The 9,799-nt window shown below is 35.8% G+C and overlaps 1 pseudogene; it reads right to left on the minus strand.

Moving 5' to 3' along the window:
* Window positions 1–2,098: 2,098 nt before the first annotated feature.
* LOC103890307 (ATP synthase F(0) complex subunit C1, mitochondrial-like) lies at window positions 2,099–2,526 on the minus strand (annotated as a pseudogene).
* Between the last annotated feature and the right edge of the window lie 7,273 nt (window positions 2,527–9,799).

Below are 9,799 nucleotides of genomic sequence, written 5' to 3' on the forward strand. Positions count from 1 at the left end.
GGCTTCCTGGCATTTGGTTAGTGTGGTGGAGGCATGTGTCATCATTGGTAGTCCAGTGCAGGGTTGTTCACATGGTAGCAGTTCTAGGGTTCCAAAAAGCAAATAGTTTTAAAATCTATGCTTATGTTATTTTTCCTGTGGTCTCTCATTGGCCAAAACAAATCACGTAGATGAAACTAAAGTCAATGTGGGAAAGTACTACCATCCAGAGGTGTGGATGCTGGAAGATGCATGCAAATGAGGACTCATTACTGCAACAGAGTAGTACAATACAAACAAATTTCTAGAAAAACACAACTTAATGAAATAGAAAACTTAAATGTTCCTGTAAACACCAAAGAAATATAATCCACATTTAAAATCATTCCTAAGGCCGGTTGCAGTGGCTTACGCCTGTAATCCCAGAACTTTGGGAGGCCAAGGTGGGTGGATCACTTGAGGTCAAAAGTTCAAGACCAGCCTGGCTGGCCAACATGGTAAAACCGCATCTCTACTAAAAATACAAACATTAGCTGGGCATGGCAGCAGCACCTGTAATCCCAGCTACTTGAGAGCCTGAGGCATGAGAATCACTTGAACCTGGAAGCCGAGGTTGCAGTGAGCCAAGACTGTGCCACTGTGCTCCAGCCTGTGTGACAGAGCGAGACTCTGTCTGGAGAAAAAAAAAAAAAAAAAGAATCATTTCTAAAAAGAAACCATCAGGCCTAGATGGCTTCATTGGTGAATTCTATCAAATATTTAATAAAGAATTAATCTTACAAATTCTTACAGAGACTAGTGAAAGGGAACACTTCCCAATTCATTTTTTGAATTCTGGATAACTTCAGACATTTTAAGAAAGGCTAATCTTATTTGTGAAAATACATGCAAAATTTCAAAATAAAATATTAACAAAATCTTATCATATATAATAAGAATTATATATCATGACCAAGTTGGGCTTATGCCAGGAATGCAAGGTTATTTAACTTCAGATAATTCATCAGTATATTTTCATACTTAATAAAGGAAAAAATTACATTATCTCAATAGTTGCAGAAGAAACATATGATAAATTCAACATCCATTATAATAAAACCTCTTTGCAAACTAGAAATAGAAAGGGACATCCTTAATCTAATAAAGATTATCTACAAAAATACCATAACACACATCATATCTAATATGAAACATTGGCAACATCTCCTTTGAGATCAGGAAGGAGAAAAGAGTACTTGTTCTACCACCCTCAATCAACATTTTACTGCAGTCTCAAGCAGTGCAGTATTGCAAGAAAAAGATATGGTATGAGAATTAGAAAGGAAAAAACCAATACTCTTATTATTCAAAGATGATACGATTGCTTAGGTAGAAAATTATAAACAATCTGGAGAAAACTTAGATTAAATTCTGAAACAAAATCAATATACAAATAGATACCAGCCACAAAGAAGTAAAAATACCTTTTCCTAAAAGATACTTGTTACAATAGCATTAAAACAATTGAAATACTTAAGAATAAGTCTAATAAAAGATATACAAAATCTCTACAGAGAAGACTGTGGAACTTTATTTACAATAATTAAAGAAGACCTTAATTGATATGATTGTCAGGATTGGATGCCTCAGTGTTGAAAAATACCAGTTTTCCCCAAACTGAACAAATTCAAATAAGGCAAATAAAAATACCAACAGGCTGTGTGTGTGTGTGTGTCTGTGTGTGTGTATAAAACATGACTAATTGTTCCTAAATTTATGTGGAAATACAAAGGGTCAAGAATAATGAATATGGTTACAGAAGTAAAAGAATCTGTTTTATCAGATACAAGGTTTATTATAGAGCTGTAGTAATCAAAACAGTGCAGTGCTGGAAGTCTTAGTGTATTAAACACAAATGAATTAGTAGATCATACTTGAAACCCCCAAACCGACAGCATTATCATTGTAGAATAGTGGGTGAAAAACAGCCTATTCAATAAATGGTGCTGAGAAAAACTGGTATCTTTTTTTTTTTTTTTTTAAGAAACGTTGTGTTTAATGGTAAAGCTTAGCACACCCCAGCACCAGGAATGGCATGGAGTCGCAGCAGCAGGGACGGACAGGTGGCCCCCATGGAGCCTCACGTGGCGAAGAGTATGAGGAAGGTGACCATCAAACAGAAGAACCCCTCATGGCCTCAGACAGGGCAACGCCCAGAATGGCATAGGAGAAGAGCTACTGCCTGAGAGACGAGTGCCTGAGAGACAGGTTCCTGGCATAGCCAATGATCAAGCTGCCAAACACAATTCCAATGCCAGTCCCTGAACCAGCCACACCAACTGTGGCTGCCTCAGCACCAATAAACTTGGTTGCTGTGTCAATGTCCCAGGAGACAACACTGGTCTGGAACTCCTGTCTGGCCACCTGGAGTAGGGAGCTGCTGTGGGAAGGCTGTTTAGATGAATTCTCTGGGCTATTCAAGAAGGAAGCAGACACAGGCCTGGTTAGACCCCTGGTGCAACAGTGGATCTGAGCTGGAGAAATGAACAGTGCCCCAGTGGTCTGCATTTTTTCAGTCTCCAAGCTTTAGCCCTTGGTCTCGGCGCCCAGCAAAAAATTGGTATCTTTATTTTAAAAAAGAAATAAAATCTCTTCTTCACATTTTATGCAGATTTGAATTAAAAGAGAATTATAGATTTAAATATGAAAGGTAAAACTATAAAGATTTTACTAGATAATATAGGAGAGTATCTTAATCTGTCTGGGGTTAGAAAAGATTACTTACACATTTTTCCAAAAGTTAATTATAGAAGGAATGATTGATGTCTACATTAAAATTAAGAACTTCCAGTCATGAAAAGACATATTAAAAGACAAAGTCACAGAGTAGATGTTCACAATACATGTAACTGACAAAAGGACTCATATCCAGACTATATAAAAAACTAAAAAAAACAAAAAGTCAGACATTCCTATAGAAAAACAGGTACTTCATAAGTGAGGGAATCCTGGCTGGGCACAGTGGCTGACACTTGTATTCCCAGCACTTTGGGAGGCTGAGGCAGGTGGATCACTTGAGGCCAGGAGCTCAAGACCAGCCTGGCTAACACGGTGAAACCCCATCTCTACCAAAAATACAAAAATTAGCCAGATGTGGTGGCACATGCCTGTAGTCCCAGCTACTCAAGAGGCTGAGGCAGGAGAACTGCTTGAATACAGGAGGTGAAGGTTGCAATGAGCCGAAATAGTGCCCCTGGGCCACAGAGTGCGACTCTGTCAACAACAACAACAACAACAACAAAAGTGAGGAAATCCAAAAGGCTAAAAAACTTAGTTTAAAATGTTCAATCTAATCCATAATGCAGGATTGCAAATCAGATTCCATTGCACATGCACCATTGTGGCTTAGCACAAATGGAAAGCAAAGAGAAATTACTTCTTTTGAGAGATAAGAAGTTGCTGTTGGTAGGAGTGTAAATTGTATAACTATGTATAAAACACTTGGTCATTAATCAAAAAGTTTAAGATATACATTTTGAATATCTTAACCCAACAATTCTAATCCTCGATATTCATGCCAGAGAAATTTAGAAATATGAATACTAGGATCCATGTATAAGAATGTTCATAGTTGGTACTATATATAAAGGCCTGAAACTGGCCAGGTGTGGTGGCTCACACCCATAATCTCAGCATTTTGGGAGGCCAAGGCGGGCAGATGACCTGAGGTCAGGATTTCGAGACCAGCCTGGCCAACATGGTGAAACCCCATCTCTACTAAAAATACAAAAATACAAAAATACAAAAATTAGCCGGGCATGGTGGTGCAGGCCTGTAATTCCAGCTACTCGGGAGGCTGAGGCATGATAATCGCTTGAACCAGGGAGGCAGGGGTTGCAGTGAGGCAAGATTGTGCCACTGCATTCCAGCCTGGGTGACAGAGTGGACTCCATTTAAAAAAAAAAAGCCTGAAACTGGAAAGTCAGAAATTTATATCAATATTAGAATGCACTAATACACTGTGTTGTAATCAAGCTTTGTTTTTTCCCGAATGCTTTACCTGTGTTAATTCAATCTCCACAAGAACCCTATGAGGTAGATATTCTTTAGGAGATGTTTACCCTTGAGGCCCTACAACAATTAGCAACTTGGGGCACTGCATAGAAATAGTAACACATGTAAGAGTCCCACATTCGAAGGCAGATGAGAATTCTAGATCTTCCTGGGCTTTTGACTTGTCTTGGCCAAACCTAACTTCCTTGAGCCTTGTTATCTTCATGGAAGATCTCTACTATGTTATCAAAAATAGTCATCTTGTACCCAAAATAAAACCTCTTGCTTTGCCAAAGGCCTATCAAGTACCACCATAAACTGGGGTCCCACAGGGAAGAAAGGTATCAAGGAAGAGGGGATCCAGGTGGAGAGGCCGTGGGCTCTGCTGGGCTTTTGAGGCTTCTTGGGGGTGAGTGTGGTGAAGGGAAAGTCAGGGTATGGAGAGCGAGGCTTCTCTGAGGGCTGAGCCAAGCCACACAGGGCCAATCCTTGGGCAGGCAGAGTGGAAAAGTAGGCCTTCTGCTCTTCTGAGTAGCGCTCCTGCGGTGTCACAGCATCCTGGTAAGGCCAGTGACGCCATTCATAAGATAAGTTTAATAAGTTTCTAGAAACAAGTCAATAAGTAAAAATCAATTCTATTTCTATACCCCAGAAAAAATCAGAAGCTGTAAAAAAAAAAAAAAAAAAAAGCAACCATTCAATAGACAATAGCAATGAAAAATATGAAATGCTAGAAATAATTCTAACGGAAAATCTGCAAGACTTTTATGGAGAAAATTAAAACCTTCTTAGAACACATTAAATAAGATCTAAGTAAATACAGAATTCTTAGACAGGAAATCTCCCAAATTGATTACATATCTTCAATAAAAATTTTAGTTTATGAAATTAGCTGATTTTAAAATTCACAGCATAGAGCAAAAAGCCAAGGGTAGTTAACATATTCATGAAGAACAGGTGAAATAATTTGCTTTCCCAAATATTAAGGCTTATAAACAGTATGTAATTTGGTGCAAGGATAAATAAATTGATATGTTGATAAGTAAATTGATTTATTGAACAGAAGTCAGTTTGTTATTATATAGAGAAGTTGTACATGACCAAATTTATATCTATTCTTACCTAGGGAAACACATGTGCACAAGCAAACATGTGCACAAGAATGTACGCAGCTGCACTGCTTATAATATTCCCAAATTGAACCAACTCAAATGTCTATCAATAGGACAATTGATTGATATATAGCCATGAAAATAAATGCTTGTTATCTACATGCAATAACATAATTTTAAGAACATACTGAGTGAAAAAGCAAATCACAAAAATATCCATAGCATTGTTCTATCTACATAAAATTTAAAACAAGCAAAATTGAGTTATTTAGGGATAGGTCGGGCTAACACTCTAAAGATGAGTATGCTATTCCGAATAATAGTAACATCTTGTGGGAATGCGTGTAGGCAGAGAAATGGCGGTCAGGGAGGAGCACAGAGCGGGTGTCTAAGGTACTGGAAATTTTTAAGTTCCTAAACAAGATGGGGTGTACATGTGTACTATGTACACACTGCACACGTGTACATGCCCTCAAATTAAAATGCACTCTTACCATTTATCAGTTTCTCGTAACATTCTGATCTTTCTTCTGGATATTTTATATTGTTTACTAATCTAGTTGTCTATTACCATTACAGTACTAAGTGGCTATTTATTTTGTTATTCTCATAACGTGCACTTTATATTTTAGGTTGTATGTATTATATATTTCAATGTAGAATTTTTAAAAAATACAATAAAAGTTTCTTTCTTTTCTTCTTTTTTTGAGATGGGGTCTCACTCTGTCTCCCAGGCTGGAGTGCAGTGGCGCCATTTTGGCTCACTGCAACCTCCGACTCTTGGGTTCAAGCAATTCCTTGCCTCAGCCTCTCAAGTAGCTGGGATTACAGACGCCCGCCACCAAGCCCAGCTAATTTTTTTTTTTTGTATTTTTAGTAGAGACGGGGTTTCACCATCTTGGCCAGGCTGGTCTGGAACTCCTGATCTCGTGATCCACCCACCTTGGCCTCCCAAAGTGCTGGGATTACAGCCGTGAGCCACCGTGCCTATTTCTTTCTCAAATTACAAAGGTGGGTGGTTCAGGGCTGCTAGGGCTGCTTTGCCATTCTTGACAGACAATTTCCCTTTCAGCATCTGAAATGGCTGCAGAACTCTCACTCCTACCTCAACACTCCACAGAAGGAATGGGAGAAAGGGCAAGGAAATGCATGCCCAAGTACTTTTGAAAAATCTCAAACTAGATTTTTTTAAAAGGAAAAATATCATCCAAATAAAATAGCAATAGAAGATAATCACCTAAACATGATAAAGACTTTTTATAACAATGAACAGATAGCACAGTACATAATAAAATATTAACACCATTGCATTAGATTAAGAAAATGTTAAATTTACCCTCTACCACAGCTATTTGGTTTTTAAAATTTTAGCTAAGTCCAATAATACAAGAAAATTAAATAATTAATATAATTTTTTTAAAAACAATAAGCAACAATGTTATTCTTTGCAGATAATGTGGCTATATATTTCAGAGACTTCCTAAAAATCTCATAGAATTAATATTCGACTGGTTACACAACAAATATACAAAAATCAAAAGCTTTTCTTCAACATAGAAATATCCAGTTAGCATTTGCAGAAAAAACTTAAACATTTAAAAATTAAAAAAATTTTTTACAATAGTTCTAAAGTATATGACTTGTCCCTTGGGATAAATTTAATAAAAAGGTACAGGTACTATGGAAACCATCGTTAAAGGTCGAGAATCAATCTTTAATGATTGTAGAGACTGATTTATCCTAGATGGGAATACCTAATGTTTAAAATAATTTTAAAAATTATTTATATATATAAATTAATATATAAATTCACTGCATTTCCACTTAGAGTCTTACTTCTTGACTTCTCCACCTTTTTTTTTTTTTTATTTTTAAACAGGTTGAAATGATTCTAAAGTTTGTAGGGGAAAATAGCTGAGACCAGTCAAAATTCTTTTCTAAATTAATGAGGGAAGACTTGTCTTCTCAGGTATCAACACCTCAAAGCTACCATAATTAAATCCACTTAGTACTGTAATGGCAATGGACAACTAGATTACTAAACAATATAAAAATATTCAGAAGAAAGATTAGAATGTTATGAGAACTAATAAATGGTAAGAGTACATTTTAATTTCATGGCTAAGGGTAATTTATTTATAAATATGCTGGCATAATGGGCTATCCATCTGGAAAAAGCAAAATTATATCTACAGTTCATATCATTTTGAAAATAAATTCAGTTTTAAAATATAAAAGTGTAAAATATACAATGAAATTTAGGAAAATATTTTGTAACCTTGATATGTCAGAAAAACCCAGAAGCAAAAAAGTCAAGATAGATGTGCTTAACTTCATAAAAATAACTTGTTTTTATATGATGAAAAATTCTATATACTCAAAAGATTTTAAAAGACCATAAAAAAATTTTCAAGTCATATGGCAAAGGGCATATATATTGAAAATACTTGGCTTGGTGCCGTGGCTCACACCTATAATCCCAGGACTTTGTAGGTAGAGGTAGGGGTATCATGTGAGCTCACGAGTTCAAGACAAGCCTGGGCAACATGGAGATACCCTGTCTCTACAAAAATACAAAAGTTAGTAGGGTGTGGTGGTGCACCTGTAGTCCCAGCTATTCAGGAGGCTGAGGTGGAAGAATTGCCTGAGCCAGGGAGGTCAAGGCTGCAGTGAGCTGAGATTGCACCGCTGCACTCCAGCCTGGGCGATAGAACGCCCCCGCAACCCCCAAAAAAACTCTCTGTCTTTTTTTTTTTTTTTTTAATTTGAGACAGAGTCTCATTCCAGTTGCCCAGGGTGGTCTTGAACTCCCAGACTCAAGCAATCCACCCTTCTCGGCCCCCCAGAGTGCTGGGATTACAGACATGAACCACTGCACACAGCCAGTACCAAGGGATCTTATAAAATTATTTGTGAGGAAAAAAACCAACAAAATTCCAGCAAAATAATGTGCAATGAAGTCTTTTAAAATTTACTTTTAAATATTAAAAATGATAATAAAATTTACTTTCATTATCATTTAAAATTTTTTAGCAGAATAGCATAGGTTGCGTTGAAATAAGGCTGCCTGGGATTGAATTCCAGCTTCATCCATTCGTAACTAACTGGGTGGCTTTGGATAAATTGCTTCACCTCTTTTTATATCACTTTTGTCTATAAAATGGAGGTAATAATAGTGCCTCCCTCATAGGTCGACTGTGAAAATTCCACTTAGAACAGTGCCTGATACCCAACTAGTAGTTAATAAATTATTTATCATTATTATAATTTTTAGAAAAATGAACTAGAGATGATACTAATAGTCCCTTATATCATTGGATACTATGAGAAGTAAAAGAGATGATCTATGGAAAGCATTTAATATGGTGCATTGCACACTGGCATGTAGTAATAATGTTAATTATTATTCTTATTGTAAATGTTAATTAGTGTTCTTATTGTTAAAAATTCAAAGTGGCAATACTTAGAACATTATGGTACTGGCATCAAAACAAACAAATTAATGGAATAGAATAGAAAGTTTAGAAAGAGACTTAATAATACACAAAAATTCAATTTATGACGAAGGTTTTACTTCAAATCATTTTGGAAGGAGAAAACCATAGTATTGATAAATGAGGCTCAATTAGCCAACCCTTCGGGGAAAAACAACTTAGATCCATATGTCTCATCAAATACCAGGATAAATTCTAGATAGATTAGAATTTTTAATGTAAACACTAAAAATATTAGAAAGAAACAAAGGCGAATATTTATACAGTTTTGGGGAGCTTTTCTAAGCATGGCATCAAAGGCCATAAGTGAAAAAAGATATCTCCGAATATACAAAATAGAGAACTTGCATGTATTTTTAAAAACACAAAAATATATTTCAGTTGATACTGATTAGCCCCGGGGCTTAAAATTGGATGTAAAAAGATAAGATTTAGTTATTTTTGAACATATCTATTTTTTATAATGAAAGAACTAACAAAATAAAAAGTGCTTTAAAGTGCCGCAAACAAAATCAAAAGGCAAATGAAGAGCTGGAAAATATTGGTAACATCCCTAACAGTCAAAGTCAAATGCCATATTTAATACATAAAGCTGTTGTATCAAGATATAAATATGATGAATGGACAAATCATTAGCAGGCAATTCATCAAGAGCTACCAATAAATATACGAAGACATTCAACATTACGAGTAAACAAGCAAATACAAAAAAGTAAGATGCTATTTTGAAAATCACATAGGCAGATATCAAAAAGAATGATGCAGTGTTGTCAAGGGTATGCTTTTACAGAATGCTTGGGCTATAAACATTCTGGTGCATCATTTTATCAGAATCTTTCAACAAAACAAACATATCCTTTAATCCAGTCAATCTCCTAGAAACTGATCCTATGCAAATAGACAAATGTGTATAGTTGTGTTGCAGAGTTGTCAATACAAAAATGTTTTATGTCCTTTAACAGGGAATTGGTTATTTAAGTTGTGATACATTCATGCCATGCAATCTACACAGCCATTACAAATGATATTGTAAATATAGATTTATAGACCTGGAAAGATGTTCATTACCTATTGTTATACAAAGAAAACAGGTTATAAAGTGGTATATAGAATATGGTGACATTTTTGCTAAAAGTAATGCATATGAATAAGAGACAGTCTAAAGGGAGATAGACCAAAATT

The sequence above is a fragment of the Pongo abelii genome, chromosome 2, assembly GCF_028885655.2.
Source record: "Pongo abelii isolate AG06213 chromosome 2, NHGRI_mPonAbe1-v2.0_pri, whole genome shotgun sequence".
NCBI classification, from domain to species: domain Eukaryota; kingdom Metazoa; phylum Chordata; class Mammalia; order Primates; family Hominidae; genus Pongo; species Pongo abelii.